This window comes from Neofelis nebulosa, chromosome 8, assembly GCF_028018385.1.
Source record: "Neofelis nebulosa isolate mNeoNeb1 chromosome 8, mNeoNeb1.pri, whole genome shotgun sequence".
In the NCBI taxonomy this organism is placed as follows: domain Eukaryota; kingdom Metazoa; phylum Chordata; class Mammalia; order Carnivora; family Felidae; genus Neofelis; species Neofelis nebulosa.
The window spans coordinates 86,494,319-86,511,824 of record NC_080789.1 but is presented as its reverse complement, the minus strand read 5'-3'; the positions used below and the strand labels follow the sequence as shown (position 1 = coordinate 86,511,824).

Genomic DNA, 17,506 nt, shown 5'->3' with positions numbered 1-17,506 from the left:
CAGTTGGATAAGCAACCAACTCTTGATTTTGGCTCAAGTCATGATCCCATGGTCGTGGGATAGAGCCCTGCATCTGGCAGCTCTGAGTATGGAGCCTGCTTGGGATTCTGTTCTCTCTCTCTGCCTCTCCTAGCTCAAACTCTCCCAGTCTCTCTCAAAATAAATAACTATACATTAACAAAAAAGAAGGTATTTAAAAAATGTATACATAGATGCATATATGTATATACAAATGTAAGAAGAGGCTCTGGTGGATTCCCAAGTCCAATGGAATGCCAAGGACTCATGAGGAGATAACATCCCTGATTCAAATCTTGGCTCTGTCATTTACTAACTGTGAGATTGAGTAAATTTCTCACCATTCCTGTAAAATAAAGGATTCTAGGGAGAACTAAGATAATGCATTCAACATTTCTAGTACACAGAAGTATCCAACAATTGTTAATTATTGTTTAGTTATTCATTTATTCAGCAACATTTTTCTGTGGCAGGAACTGTTGAGGGAACCAGATATCATGATGAATTAGAAAGGTGATATCCCTGCCCTCATAGAACACATTTTAGTAGAGGAAAAACTGATAAACAAGTAAATGAATACTATAACTTTGGGCAAGTACATAGACTGTAAAGGATGATAGAAAAAAATGATAGGGAGACAGTTTTAAATTGAATGACTTGACAATAACTCTCTGGACAATGATGTCCTGAAAATAGGAAGAGAAGAGCAATACCAAGATGTAGGAAGAAAAGGGACAGTAAAGAAATTAGCTTCTCCATGATAAACTATTATGTTTATAGACTGATTTATTTTCATTATAGGTTTGCCAGGTTTTTTTTCTTTTTGGTTTATGTAATTGAAGCTGTTGTTCAGAGCACACAAAATAAAATTATATTTTTTTTTATATTATAAAAATGGTAAAAATTGTTTTCAACTCTTCTGTATATAATTTTTGTTTATTGTTTGTTATAAAGCATGTATTCCCCCAGAACAATGCCTCTTATAGTGGACATTCAGAGAATATTTGTTGGATAAATGAACTTGTTGAATGAAGAAAGCACTACCTGTCAGTTGTTGGAGAAATTTAAGATCCAGGTAAATGGTAGTTCCTCAGTGTTTTAGTTGACCAGCTGTGTGGCTCTTTTAAATATATGCAAACAGCACCCCTTTCAAAGAGCTCTTAGGAACTTTTGACTACAGGGCTCTCCCTTCCCCCACCCTGCTGGATGTTTTGAGGCATTTCCTCTCCTGCTAACCACTAGGCAACTGGGGGATGGGGAGGAGAATTTAGGTGTAAAATAGACCCTGGAACTGGCGAATGGTGATAATTTGCCTCTGGTCAGTAAACATTCCCCTCTTTCCTTCCTGTAACACAGTTTTTTTCTTTTCTTTTCTTTTCTTTTCTTTTCTTTTCTTTTCTTTTCTTTTCTTTTTCCTGTAACACAGTTTTTGCAAACAACAAAGTATTTTTAAAATTCTATTTCTGTGATCATATTTTCCACAGCAGTGTAAAAGCCCTGAGGCATAAATGAACATCACTGTGCCTTGGAGAAAAGCAAGCGAGATAAAGAATGGATAGCTGAGTGCTGTTGTTGTTGTTGTTGTTAAGTAATTGAATTGACCCTTTATTTGCTATTATCTTTCCCATTTCCGAAATAAACCATACATATTCTCACTTGTTACTGCTTTTCCTCTAGAATGCACCTTCTCTCCCTACCTACTCAAATCTCACTGCCTCTTTCAATATCAATATTTACTGTGGGACCCAAGGAATTTAACAAAAATCCCCTAACCCTGGACAAGCAGAGCAAGACTAACTCCATTTTATGCTACACCCACCATCTCATGTATAACCCCCACGTGACATAAGACACTCCCCCACCCTAGTCAAGCCGCTGAGCACACCCTTACTGGAAACCGGCTCAAATAGGAATGCGGAACCCCTAACCGCCAAAGAATGTAAACCCCGCCTTTTGCCCGCCAAACTTGCGCGCCAATTCTGACCAGAGTGATAGGCTAGTTCAAACAGTTACTGTAGAGTAAATTGTTAATTCAATTGGCCACCTGCGTGTGGACTGACATGACTATGCAACTTTCTGTGTGTGTTACAATCTCATTGGCCACTGGCCCCTATAAAACTGCTTCGACTATTAACTTAGGGGTCCAAGTCCCTGCTCAGCTGTGTCGGGTATACTTGGGCCCGAGCTCGAGTTTGTAAATAAACCCTTGTGCATTTGCATCGGTATCAGCTCCTTGGTGGTCTCTCGGATTCGAAATCGGGGGCATTACATTGCTAATAACACTTTATATTTATATAAGGCATAAAATGTAGACCTTGATCTCCAGAAGGCTGCAATTCAGGTGTGTAGATAAAACATTCATACAAAATAAATGTAACTGTAATAAATGACCACAGTGGGTATTAACTGAATGGTTTGGACAATAAATTATTAAAGGAGTTCGAAAAAATAATTTGGGAATAATTAGAGAAGAAGCCTCATATAGAAGGTAAAATTTGAATGGGACATTTCTAGATAAGTGGAAAGTCATTTGAGAAAAAAATCAACAGCAAAAATGTTAAAGAATGCTTATGGCATAGTCTAGAAAGTATGATCAGGCTAGTTTGGCTGGAGTTGGGATTTTTTGGAGAAAGATGATAACTTGGGAGAAAGATAGGATATACCTGGAAATATATGTAGCAATCAGAATTGGGAAGGAGGTGATTCAATAGATAAGGCTTAAGATAAAGAACATTCTTGTGTAGTCAAAAGAAGCCATTTAAGGATTTTTTTCTGGTGGAAAGAAGCCTAATTGGAACAATATTTTGCTACAATAAATTACATGAGGATTCAGGACCTCATAAATTGAACTGCTGAAGACTGAAAGCAAAATAAAATCCCTGCTGGGAGCACCTGGGTGGCACAGTCAGTTAAGCATCTGATTCAGGTCATGCTCTCGCAGTTTGTGAGTCCAAGCCCCGCATGGCCTCTGCACTGAGGTTGCAGAGCCTGCTTGAGATTCTGTCTTTACTTCTCTCTGACCCTCCCCCACTTGTGCTCTTTCTTTCTCTCTCTCTCTCTCTCTCAAAATAAATAAACTTAAAAAAAAAAAATCAGTGCTGTACTTCAGTCATTAAATTGGCATGAGGGACGCCTGGGTGGTTCAGTCAGTTAAGCACCCAACTCTTGGTTTTGGCTCAGGTCATGATCTCATGGTTTGAGAGGTGGAGACCCTGTGTTGGGCTCTGGGCTAACAGTGTGGAGCCTGCTTAGGATTCTTTCTCCCTCTCTCTCTGCCCCTGCCCTACTCACATGCACACACACTCTCTCTCTTTCTCTCAAAATAAATAAATAAACATATTTGGAAATAAACATATTTCCTCTCCAAATCTCCCATATACTTGTCTGCTAAATATAATAGAAAAGAGGTGAGAAGGAAATTCTTAAGGAAGAATTGATGAGAATTAGACACTATATATCAGGGAAAGAAAGACAGAAATGAAAAAAACACATACCTCTGTTTCAAAACAGAGTAAAAGAAATGGTGGCATGGTGTCATCATTACTAGAAAAAGTGAAGTCTGGAAGTCAAGAAAAATAAATTTAGTTTTGTCCATGTCGGGTTCTGTGAAGTCTTCCTGAACCATTTTAATCTGCTTTGACCACCCCAAAACTTGGTGATATGACAAGATTCATTATGCTCACAGTTTTGTGAGTTGATTGGATGGTTCTGAGAAGGAAACTAAAATGTCTTCATTTTTATTTATTTTTTTACTTTTTTTTTTTTTTTATGTTACAGAGAGAGAGAGCACGTGAGTTGGGGAAAAGGGTAGAGGGAGAGATCCCTCGACCCCCCTGGTCTTAGCTGAAATCAAGCGTCAGATGCTAGACCCACTAAGCCACCCAAGTGCCCCACAACTTCATGTTTAGAAAGGCTCCATCTTTGCTGGTTTTCTGCTGGGCCTCATTTCTTCATGTTCTATATTTCACCTTGCATCTGAATCAACCAAAGAAGCTATGTTCCCACTCTGAGGGGGAAGCAAGAAAGTTAATGATTCTCCGAATTTCATCTTAGGCCCCCAAACACCTGATAACATCTAAGAAGAACCGGATTCCAAATGTGTTCCAGGACATTAGCTTTGTGGTTTTTTTTTTTTTTTTTTTTAACGTTTATTTATTTTTGAGACAGAGAGAGACAGAACATGAACGGGGGAGGGGCAGAGAGAGAGAGAGGGAGACACAGAATCGGACGCAGGCTCCAGGCTCTGAGCCGTCAGCTGACGCGGGGCTCGTATTCACAGACCGCGAGATCGTGACCTGAGCTGAAGTCGGATGCTTAACCGACTGAGCCACCCAGGCACCCCCCAGGACATTAGCTTTGAACAAACATCCACCGATGCTGATATCAATATCCCCTACCTGCAATAATTTATGAAATAACACCGATTGTTCACCTGTCATTTGCTTTGATCAGACCCTACTGTGAATTCCCGAAGGAACACATAACCTGGACCTCTTTCCGATACAAACCCCTAACATCACACAACGAAGAGACTCACTCTCCCTTCCTTTCCAAATCTCCCATAAACTTGTCTGCTATACTCAAACACTTAAGCTATTCAGTAAACTCTGCTTTCACTTGTTCCTGGCTCAAGTTTGATTTCTATTCTTGGCTGGTCCTGCAGGACCCTCTCTGGGTCCTCTGATCCAGGCTGTCTACCTTACTTCTATAGGTTTTGCTGGGCCCACTCATGTGACTGCATATAGGATGGTTACACTGGAATGTGCTCTTATAAATCTGTCAGTTCGGCACTGGCTGTCTGGTCTCAGGCTCTTCTGCATTGCCTGACATCCTATGGCAGGATAGATTGACTCTAACAAGGTAGACTCAAGAAGCATTCCAATAGGGCAAAAGCTATCTTCTGCTGAAATGTATTGCCTTTATTGTTTCCAAAGTTTGAAAAGTACACCCATGGTCAGGACCCATCGTCATGAACTAGTCACTTCTTTCCACGTAAAGTGACCTTGATGGCTCAAATGACATCAAACTAAAATGTTTTGTTTTTTATATTTAGGGCCACGAAAGGTGGGCATCCTTTAACTGATGTGTTGCATAAATACAAATATTCTCGTGACACAGAGTAAGCTACAAAGACAAAAACACCCTTTATACTTTTTTCTGTCAACCTTGTCTTAGTTTTTAAAAGTTGTATATTGAGAATCAAATAATCCTACCTTTGGGGCACCCTGAACTTTTAATGACAATGTATCAAATCCATCTCTTTCCAGATAAAAGATTGTCTAATGTTCCAAGAGCACTTGTTATCCACAACTTTCTCCGCTTTTTGGTTTTCTGACTCAGAAATAAAAATAATGGTTTGAGATGTTCCCTGAAGATTAGTAATTTTGTGAAAAACAATCAGGGATTAGCAGAATGAGGACACCTTAGTCCACTTCCTCAATTATTACAGACTTAGAGTAGCAAACCATGAAGTTTTAATAACTAAGATGTAAGGAAAAAATAGCTGGTAGACAGCATTGGAAAGTTGCCTGGAAAATTTTTGCTTGGGGTCAAATAGAAAAAATAAATTAGAGAACAAAGTTGATCACAGAATATAGTACTTTTATGTGATGTTTCATTATGTAACAATCTAAAATTTAAGTTTAATAGTTATTTTAAAATACTTTTTGTCGTCAAAATCATAATTGACTGAATCAAAGGCTCATTTCAGCTCTCTTCCTACCTTGCCAGGGTACAACCTATCCACACAGAGGAAAATACTGATGGGCCTTCCTTGTCACATGGTGATGGTGACTGGAATCACAGAAATGGTGTCTAGAAGAAAATAGGTAACTCTCTCCTTGAGGCTTCTTTTTTAAATTTCTTCCTCTGTTAAGTGGTCACAACACAGTGTTGTTGCTTAAAATATCTGCTTCTCTGAATAATAGAACAAAAACTTAGCAAAAGCTTTGGATTTCTAATCTTCTAAACAATGCACAAACTCCAAAATATGAATAGCTGATTTACCCACTTGGTAAAATCTAGAAATTGCTGCTTCAGCTGGGGAAAAGCCTGTCTGGAGCTTTTTGCTCATCATTCATTGAGCTCTTACCAGATTCCTCACTTAGGGAATTCCAAACCCAACTTCCTACTTTTCAACCTTCCAGTCCTATCTCTGGTCATACTTTTTTATTCTGGAAAGAGCAAAACCAGATAGTCTGATATGTGGCATCTATAATTTGACACCACACTAAAAACCGGATTGTTTTACTTTGAAATTTCAGTTTGAGATGAAACTTGTAGATTCACATACAGTTATAAGAAGTAAAAGAAGAGTCTCATGTACCATTTACCTAGTTTCCCCTAATAGTAGCACCCTGTAAAACTCTAGCATAATAACATAACCACCAGCTGATATTGTTAGCTCTCCAAAAGAATGTTTTGTTGTCTTATGGATTAGCTAGCTCATGTGAATTCATTGGCCAGCAGGGTAGCCTGTGCAAGCTAATTGTGTAACCAATTGAAGTTAAGAGTCATGCAGGAAGAATTGGATTAGTTATGACTGAATGAAATTAATTATGTAATTGTGAAGTTGTTCAAATTCAGTGCCATTAAAGGGGTGGTTCTCTGTGGGAATATAAGGAAAAGTACTGAGAAAAATCTTAGGTGTTTTTGTTTATTTGTTTTCAACATACACTCCCATTCTGATCAACTTTGATGTGTAGTGCTGGGGCGGGCAGAATTCTAAAATGGCACCAAATTTTTCACCCATTTGTTGTGCATGCTATTCGTAGGACTGTGTATATGATTTTTCCTCTTGTGATTATGTTCTTATGTGGCAGAGGTGACCTTGAGATGTGGAGATTATCTAGGTAGGCCTGACCCAAATACATGAACTCTTTAAAAGTAGGGAGTTTTCTCTGGCTGGTTGCAGAAGGCAAAGTCTGGCTGGCCTGGAAGAAAGCAAACATACCATATTGTGAAGTAACAATGGTGGCCATGGGAAAAGACCTAACAGCAGCCTTTAGTTGCTTAGAGCAAGTCCTAAGTGACAGCCAGCAAGTAAATGGGACTTTACTCCTACAACTACAAGGAACTGAATTCTGCCAACTGCACCGGAGAACTTGGAAGTTAATTTTTCCTTAGAGTCTCCAGACAAAAACTTGTCCAGCTAACTCTTTGACTTCGGCCTTGCAATACCAGACTTCTGAACAGTTGGGGAGGTAGAAGATGAGAGAGAAACTCAGGTGACTCTGTAAGGACCCCTCACAATTCTGAGAGACCTCTGTTTTTCATAATCAGCATATTAGAATTACATTGTGCGGGGCGCCTGGCTGGCTCAGTCAGTAGAGCATGTGACTCTTAATCTCAAGGTTGTGAGTTCAAGCGCCACATTGGGTCTAGAGCCTACTTAAAATAAAATTAAAAATTTGGGGCGCTTGGGTGGCTCAGGTAGTTGAGTGTCCGACTTCGGCTCAGGTCATGATCTCACAGCTTGTGAGTTCGAGCCTCACATCAGGCTCTGTGCTGACAGCTCAGAGCCTGGAGCCTGCTTTAGATTCTGTGTCTCCCTCTCTCTCTGCCCCTCTTCTGCTTGCACTCTGTCTCTCTCTCTCTCTCTCTCTCTCTCTCTCTTAAAAATAAACATTAAAAAAATAAAAATTTAAAAAATTAAATTAAAATTTAAAAAATAAAATAAAATTACATGGTGAAACTAGAGCACACCAAAGATTTACAACAAAAGGAAAATAATAAATAAAATGTCATGTGGCCCTGACTCATGTTGGAATCATATCCAATAGTAGCAAGCCCAGTACAGTCACATTTAATTCACTATTGTCATGAACAAAAACTTATGGTAGCTGGCACACATGTCATGTCGAAGCATATGTCTCATTATGTAAAAAACTTAAACGTCCCTGTTAAACCTCAAAATTTCTTAATTATTTCACTCTCTCTTGCTTTGCTACTTCATTTCTCTAAGAAAAGCAGATTTCTCCTTGTTGTCAAGGTAACCACTTTACTTTGATGTTCATGGGGCACTTAGGAAAAAGTCCGCTCTGTGCGTTGATTTTTTTATTGTTCTTGCTAGGAAGACCAATTCAGTTGCATTTAAAACGTACTAGTCACTCCACGTGATTTATTATAAATACATAATCTTAACCCTTTTTGAGGGTTCATTCATCCAACAAATACCTACTGAGCTACAGCTCAGCAGTATCTTTAAGTTAGGCTCTGGGGAAGAAGAGGAATAATGTGATCCCTGTTGGACAACACACAGCTTTGCGGTAGAGATGGGCTTCAAACAGGGAAATGCAATGCAGCAAGGCAAGTGCTGTGGGAAAGGTAAGGACAGGGAATTGAGCAAACATTGAGGAGGAGTGGCTAATCCAGTTTGGGGAGATCAAAAAAAGGCTTCCCTGAGGAAGTGTTTCCTATCGCTGTGGTAACAAGTTGCCATGAACTTAGTGGCTTAAGACAACACACATTTGTACAGCATGGTGACTATACTTAATAATACCATGTTGTAGGGAAGCCTGGGTGGCTCAGTCTGTTGCGTGTCTTACTTCGGTTCAGGTCATGATCTCATGGTCTGTGAGTTTGAGCCCCACGTCAGGCTCTGTGCTGACAGCTCAGAGCCTGGAGCCTGCTTCAGATTCTGTGTCTCCCTCTCTCTCTGCACCTCCCCCTACTCGCACTCTGTCTCTCTCTGAAAATAAAATAAAGATGTTAAAAAAAAAAACTAAAAAAAAAAAATACCGTATTGTATATTTGAAAGTTGTTAAGGGCGCCTGGGTGGCTCAGTCGGTTAAGCGTCCGACTTCAGCTCAGGTCACGATCTTGCGGTCTGTGAGTTCAAGCCCCGCGTCGGGCTCTGGGCTGATGGCTCAGAGCCTGGAGGCTGTTTCAGCTTCTGTGTCTCCCTCTCTCGGACCTTCCCCTGTTCATGTTCTGTCTCTCTCTGTCTTAAAAATAAATAAACGTTAAAAAAAAAATTAAAAAAAAAAAAGTCGTTAAGAGAGTTCTCATCACAAGAAAAAAGAAACGTAACAATGTATGGTGATGGATGTTAATTAAACTTATTGTGGGGCCCTGGGTGGCTCTGTCAGTTAAGACTTCCAACTCTTGATTTTGACTTAGGTCATGATTTCGAGATTTGTGAGATCAAGCCTAGCATGGGGTTCTGTGGTGACAGCATGGAGCCTTCTTGGGATTCTCTCTCTCTCTCTCTCTCTCTCTCTCTCTCTCTCTGCCTTTCCCCACTTACTCTCTCTCTCTCTCTCTCAAAATAAATAAACATTAAAAAAAAACTTATGGTGATCATTTTACAGGACATACAAATATCAAATAATTATGTTGTACACCTGAAACTAACATGTTATATGTCAATTATATATCAATTAAAAAAAAAAAAAAACAGCACAAATTTACTTTCTTGCAGTTCTGGACATTAAAGTCCAAAGTCAAGGAGTCACAGGATTGTATTCTTTCTGAATGCTCTGGGGAAGAATCTGTTCCTTGACCTTTCCTACTTCTGTTGACCACATATATTCCTTGGCATATATGGATGTCCTTGTGGCAGAACAGGGCATTATTCAGCCTACCACAGGAAGTAACCAGAGAAGAAAACCGAAGAGTCTTCCAGGCAGTGGAAACATGTGGAAAAGCCTAAAAGAGACCTAGATGAAGGGAATTATAGAAACTCATAGTTAAGTGTCTTTGCCTATGAAATGATATATAAATAAAGTAATAGTAGTTACCCCACCTTATCATATAAGATGAGATAATATATGTAAAGTTCTAAAAACAATGTGTTCATTCTGTGCTCACGCATAATGGTAGTCATGGTAATGATAAATAAAGGAGGAAGAAATCTACAAAAGAGGCTAAAATAGTAAGGAGAGACCATTAAGTCTTGTTGAATTAAACTGAGAGGGATCCATTGAAGAATTTTAAACAGAAATGTGGCATGACTACATATGTATTTTCGTTGACTGTCTTTGCTGAATGGAAAGCAGATTGCAAGAGACAAGACAGAAGTAGTTAGGAAGGCTGGGACAAGGGTGAAATGAATGAAGCACTTGCTTTGTAGGCACAATTTAAGAAGGCACTAAAAGACTCAGTACACAAGATAAATGATATTTTAATGCAATATATTTTTTAAGATTTAATTTTTTTAAGTAAAATGTACATCCAAAGTGGGGCTCACACTCACGACCCCAAGATCAAGAGTTGCATGCTTTACTGACTGAACCAGCCAGGTGCCCCAAAGCAATATTTTTTAAAAGTCAAAATTAGGGCGCCTGGGTGGCTCAGTCTGTTAAGTGTCCAACTTCAGCTCAGGTCATGATCTCGCGGTTCGTGAGTTCAAGCCCCATGTCAGGCTCTGTGCTGATGGCTCAGAGCCTGGAGCCTGTTTCAGATTCTGTGTCTCCCTTTCTCTCTGACCCTCCCTCATTCATGCTCTGTCTCTCTCTGTCTCAAAAATAAATAAACGTTAAAAAAAATTTTTTTTTAAATAGAAGTCAAAATTAATGCAAAACAACATGAAATAGCTTATGAAAATTGTAAATAAACCTAGGGTTATTAGGGAGATTATTGAAAGGATGTTATAATAATCCAAGTGAGAGATGATGAAAGCCTGAAGCCAAGGAGTAACAGTGGCTGTAAAGACGGATGGATTAAGGATAGCTATGAAGGGAATTGTGGCAGGAAGGGTTGGTCCTTGTATGAGAGTGTACTCAAGGGGAAGCAAAACATTTAGATGGGGGAAATGGTAGAGTGTGTCAAGGAGGAAATTAAGTTCTATTTTGGACATAGTGAGCTTAAGAAGACTCTAATACATTTAACTGAAGATTTCAGTAGGCAATTGGAAAATGTGAATATAATGAAGCAAAAGTTTTCTGCTCCTTCATCTGTTAGCCTCTAAGGTTCTTCATGATTGTCTTCCTGCCAGATCAGTTCTATGGTTCTAAGTTCTAAGAAAGAAAAGGTTCTTGAAGGACCTAATTCTTTGGGGTATAGGAGCAACAGGTTAGAAGCTACTTTTTGAAAGGGAGATAACCAGGGAGTGTCAGCCATGTGATAGAGCAATTGATGGATCTTCCCTTTGTCCCCGAACCATTTTCAGGTCATTGCATTTTCACTCTCACTGTTCCTTTATGATTCATGACCTCAACCTCTAACCTTTGTTGATACTATCACTTATTGACAACTTGGTCAATTTCCTCTTTCCCATCAAAGACTTTGACCCCTGGGTGAGCTGTCCATACCCTGTTATCAACATGGAGCTCTTTCATTCTTAAAATCTTACATGCCAACATACCACTCCAGGACTTTGATCTTCCTTCCGATTCTTCCTTTAGTCACTTCTGTTATCAATCGGTTCCTTGAGCTCATTAAGACTTAACTGTCCTTGGGGCGCCTGGGTGGCTCAGTCGAGTAAGCGGCTGACTTCTGCTCAGGTCATGATCTCACGGTCCGTGAGTTCGAGCCCCGCGTCAGGCTCTGTGCTGACAGTTCAGAGCCTGGAGCCTGTTTCAGATTCTGTGTCTCCCTCTCTCTGACCCTCCCCTGTTCATGCTCTGTCTCTCTTTGTCTCAAAAATAAATAAAATGTTAAAAAAAAAAATGTTAAAAAAAGTTAAAAAAAAAAGACTTAACTGTCCTTGACCCCCTGGATTAGGTGTCTATCAGCTCCTTTCCACCTTCATTTCTATTTCTATCCAGTTTATACTGCAGTGGTGCATTTTGTACCAGTATCCTCAATGCCCATATTTTGTTTCCTTTTGTTATATCACCCAACAGACTAACTGCAAGGACCATCACATAAAGAGATCCATATTGTATATTACACAAGAGCACCCTACAAAAGGAACAAATAGAAACCAACCCAAGCTCTATTCAAGGTCTTGGGGTAGTCCTTCCCTGAGGGTGCAACTTTTTCTAATCTGCTATGGTCTAGAGCAGAGGTTCACAAACTATGGGCACTGCAGACCAAATCTACCTGCTGCTTGTTTTTGTGTGACTCACAAGCTGATAATTATTTTTACATTTTTAACTAGTTAAAAAATTCAAAGTAAGAATATTTTATGACACACAAGAAATTGCATTAAATTCAAATTTTAGTGTCCATAAATAAAGTTTTATTGGAATACAGTCAGGCTCATTCATTTACATATTGTCTGTGGCTGATTTCACACTACAAAGGCTGAGTTGAATAGTTATGATAGAGACCATATGGCCCACAAATCCTAAAATATGTGCTGTCTCTGTCCAGCAGGTCTCTTGTCTCTGTTATCTGTGTACTAACGTACTAACACCTGAACTATTAAATATTTGCTAGAGAAGAGCCAACAACCATTATACAGATTGGTGCATTGGACAATATATTCATGATCCTAAACCCCACCTGGAAAATCAACATTACGTAGATTTCCTTCTAATTTCCCTAGTCAGCTCTCTTTTCTTCAGCCTTTCATTTTTTCACTCCTCTAAGCCTCCAAACATTTCACCCCCTCATCCCAACAGATGCCTCACCTCCTACTTTTAAGTGAAAATAGAAGCCATCAGACTGGTACTCCCTCAGTTTCCTGCTTCTGCACCTACAAATTTGGCTGCAGTTGTCCTCATCCTTTATTTACTACCTCGTGTTTCAGTAGAAGTGGAACTATTTATTTATTTACTTATTAAGTTTATTTATTTTGAGAGAGAGAGAGAACAAGCAAGGGAGAGGGGCAGAGAGAGAGGATCCCAAGCAGGTTTCACACCATCAGCGCAGAACCCAACATGAGGCCCGAACCCACGAACTAGAGACCATGACTGGAACAAAAATCAAGAGTCAGACGCTTAACCGACTGAGCCACCCAGGCACCCCCTCTCCACTCATTTACAGCAAAATCTTCAACCAGTGCTCTGGATACTGTCACCTTCCTCTTCTCCAGTGTCCTATGGCAAATGATTAGTTCTCCTCTCCCTTGAAGCTTAACATTTCCCTGTCTATTGGTTTCACATCATTAACATTTGACAAGATAATTATCAATGGACATAGCTAACCTCACACCTCTTCCCTGAAAGAATTTCTTGACTTGGCTTCCGGGGGGTCACATTTCTAATTATCCTACTTTCTCATGAGCTGGTCCCCTTGTCTCATTTGCTGGTTCCTTCTCATGCCCCCAACTTTTAAACCAGTAGTTCTCAAACTTTTTAGTCCCAGGACCACCTTTACACTACCTTAAAAATTATTGAGAACCTCAAAGAGCTTTTGTTATGTGGCCTGTATCTATCAATATTTACTCTTCTGGAAATTAAAATTGAGACTTTTACAAGAATTATCTATGCCAAAGCATAAGAGACTCTTAAAAACTGAGAACAAACTGAGGGTTGATGGGGGATGGGAGGGTGGGGAGGGTGGGTGATGGGTATTGAGGAAGGCACCTTTTGGGATGAGCACTGGGTGTTGTATGGAAACCAAATTGACAATAAACTTCATATATTGAAAAAAAAAGAATTATCTATTGATTCATTTGAAAATAATAATTATACACCAATTACATGTTAATAGAAATACCATTTTTATGAGAAAGAAAACTGTATTTTCCAAAACAAATTAGTGAGAAGACTGACATTGTTTTTACATTTTTAAAAATCTCTTTAATGTCCAGTTCAGAGGCCTAAGGATACACAAAGTACAGCCTATCGGCCAGATTCAGCCTACTGCCTATTACTAGAACACTGCCATACATATTCACTTCTTTTTTTTTTTTTTTAATGTTTATTTTATTTTTGAGAGAGACGGCATGAACGGGAGAGGGGCAGAGACAGAGAGAGAGAGAGAGGGAGACACAGAATCTAAAGCAGGCTCCAGTCTCTGAGCTGTCAGCACAGAGCCCGATGCAGGGCTCAAATTCATGAACTGGGAGATCATGACTTGAGCAGACGTTGGACGCTTAAGCCACCCAGGCTCCCCTTTATTCGTTTATTTCTGTATTGTTTATGAAAGCTTTCTCACTACAGTGGAAGAGTTGCACATTTGTGGCAGAGATTGTGTGGCCTGCAAATCCTAAAATATTAGGTATCAGGACTTTTGTAGAAAAAAAAATTGTCCACTCCCGGTCTGGTGAAATAGAGAACAGCTGGATCCTCATTTCTGCTTTTCATTCAACCTAATGTAATAGGTTATTTTCATTGAAGCATATGAAGAAAATCTGACCTCACCAGATTCGTGTTTGGAAAAGGAAGGAATATTTTAATAGCCTTTTCAGATAATTCTGGACATTTTCCTTTGATCCCACATCTCAATTCCAAGAAGTGGTTTCTTGAAGATTAGTTGTAAAGTGTAATCTGAAATCTTACCAATGAACTTTTTAAACTTACATTAAAATCTATTCATCTATCTTGCACTTGGAATGGCTCTTTTAGATGCATGATTTGCTAATGTTATAAATTGGTCATTTGGAAAATAATATTTCCCTAGAGTGCCTGGCTGGCTCAGTCAGAAGAGCATGTGACTCCTGGGGCGCCTGGATGGCTCAGCCAGTTAAGCCTCTGACTTTGGCTCAGGTCATGATCTTGCAGTTTGTGACTTGGAGCCCCAAGTCGGCTCTGTGCTGACAGCTCAGAGCCTGGAGGCTGCTTTGGATTCTGTGTCTCCCTCTCTCTCTGCCCCTCCCCTGCTCGCACTCTTTCTCTAACGCTCAAAAATAAATAAACATTAAAAAAAAAAAAATAAGAAGAGCATGTGACTCTTGATCTCAGGGTCATGAGTTCAAGAACCATCGTGGGTATTGAGAGTACTTAAAAAAATAAAATCTTAAAAAAAAGAGAAAATATTGTTTCCTTAATTATGCAGATCTTCCAAATGTTTACATATCACATTATATGATATCAAAAAATTATATTTGTTATTATTACAACCCACCTCATCAAACAAGTATTGGGAACCTATCAAGCTTGGTAGATATATGTCTTCCAAAAGTCTAAGTTTTGCTCGAATGTTTAAATTTTATCACTGGCAACAAATGCCATCCGTTTATTTTCCTTGAAGTGGCAAGGTCACTTGGTTCATTTTCAAGAAAATGTCTGCTAAAAATCCAAGTCTATATAAAACCATAATCTTTTCTGTTAGTCAGGTTTTTTTTAGAAGATTTTATTTTTTAAAGTAATCTCTACACCCAATGTGGGGCTTGAACTCATGACCCTGAGATCAAGAATCACATACTGTACTGACTCAGCCAGCCAGGCGCCTCTGTTAGTCATTTTTTTTTTTCAAGTAAAAATTGTGTTCCATGAAAAATATCATTAGTTTGACTTGCAATTCAAACAATGGCACAAGTGTCTTTTCTTAAGACAAGCACAGTTCTTTGGCTTGTACTGAAAGTTCTTTAAAAGGACTTTCCATGTTGATGGACAGAATGTTAAATAAATATGTACCGAAGCATTGAGAACCAGTGAATAATGTTTACCCTGTCCTCAAGAACATGTTTCAATGAAACTGCACCTTTATTTTAAATATAAGAAGATGAAAAGTACAATGTTTTCTAATAGAGTTTGATGCCAGTGTCTTGATTTGTGCTAAAGTGGCTGCAGGTTCACCCACCATTGTTTTTGTATTTTCAATGCAATTGTTAATATAGTATATAAAAAAAGAAAGACAAATAATGTTTGTGTACTACTACAAAAACAGTTCTGACCTCCAGGCCTCCGTGAAGAGATCTCAAAGAACCCCCTGGAGCCACAAACCATAATTTAAGAGTAGTTGCTCTGAACACTCAAGTATCACAGGACTTAATCTTTGTATTTCCCATTTTCAGTTTACTGTCAGTTCCTAGAAGATTCTTCATCTCATGGCTCTAAATTATATATTCTTACAACTCCTAAATTTATGTCTCTTGGCTGAATATTTCTCCTATAGACTGGATGTACATAGGTGTGATATTTTGATTTATAAGAAATATATATTTGGTCTTCATCTCATTTCTGGCATAGAGCTCTCAAAACCATTGGAATTTCCTGAGTAGTAAGGGTAATAAGTGTGTCTTAATATTCAAAACAAACATCTCACAACCACACCTACGTTTATGTTAATGAGGGTACTTTTTTTTTTTTTTTTCAACATTTATTTATTTTTGGGACAGAGAGAGACAGAGCATGAACGGGGGAGGGGCAGAGAGAGAGAGGGAGACACAGAATCGGAAACAGGCTCCAGGCTCTGAGCCATCAGCCCAGAGCCTGACGCGGGGCTCGAACTCACGGACCGCGAGATCGTGACCTGGCTGAAGTCGGACGCCCAACCGACTGCGCCACCCAGGCGCCCCGAGGGTACTTTTGAAAACACCTAAGAATGGGGGCTTCGTCTAAGGGGAACCCACCTGGTGATTGGATGGTTGGAATTTTCAGTCCCACCCTCCTGACCTCTGAGGAAGAGAGGCTAGAAGTTGAATTGATAGCCAGTGATTTAATCAATCGTGCTTACAGAATTGAAGCCTTCATAAAAACCCAGAAGGTCAGGGTCAGAGAGACCCCAGGTTTGTGAACTCGTGGATATTCGAGGACACTCCTGGAGAGGACACAGAAACTCCATGTCCTCTCCCATATACCTTGTCCTATGCATCTCTTCCATCTGGCTGCTCCTGAGCTATATATCCTTTCATAATAAGCTGGTGATCTAGTAAGTAGATGTTTCTCTAAGTCATGTGAGTCACTCCAGCACGTTAATAGACCCAAGGAGTGGGGCTGTTGGAGTCTCCAACCTATAGTCATTTGGTTAGAAACACAAGTGACAACCTGGACTGGCACTGCCATCTCAAGTAGGGGAAAGGCAGTCTTGTAGGACTGAGTCCTGTGGGATCTGACACAATTATCAGGTAGATAGTGTCAGAAATGAGTTAAATCATAGGTACCCAGCTGGTGTAGAGAATTGTTTGGAAAGAGTCCACACGTCAATATTGGGTGCAGAATCATAATAGGTACTTCAAATCTAATATTCTTAGGGTCCTGGGTGGCTTAGTCAGTTAAGCAAATCTAATATTCTCAAACAGAATTCTGATCTTACTAGTAAGTCCTCCCCAAATTGCTATTTGCATTCTTCCCCATCTCATTAAATGATCTCATCCGTCTGCTTGCTCAGGCAAGAAATCTTTGAGTTGTCCTTGACTCTCTCTTTCTTTTGTACCTCACGTTTGTCAGCAACTTTGTAGATTCAGAAATCAGATTCTTACCATTTCTCATCATCGGCATAGCTACTACCCAAGTGGTCCAAGCTACTATTATATCTTATCTAGATCATTCGACCACATTTCCTTTTTATTTTTTTATTTTTTTAAATTCTTTATTTTTCAGAGGGAGACAGCAAGACAGAGTGTGAGCAAGGGAGGAACAGAGAGAGACACACAGAATCCAAAGCAGGCTCCAGGCTCTGAGCTGTCAGCACAGAGCCCAACGAGAGGCTCAAACTCACAAACTGCAAGATCATGACCTGAGCTGAAGTCAGACATTTAACCAACTGAGCC

The 17,506-nt window shown here is 39.5% G+C and overlaps 1 long non-coding RNA gene across 2 annotated transcripts in view; it reads left to right on the top strand.

The window, feature by feature from the left end:
• The window catches only part of LOC131519871 (uncharacterized), a 47,962-nt gene that overhangs the window by 8,985 nt on the left and 21,471 nt on the right, over nucleotides 1-17,506 (top strand). For both annotated transcript variants that reach the window (XR_009265837.1, XR_009265838.1), the window contains exon 2: nucleotides 5,749-5,846. This is a non-coding gene — a long non-coding RNA (uncharacterized LOC131519871). The remainder of the gene's footprint in view (nucleotides 1-5,748; nucleotides 5,847-17,506) is intronic.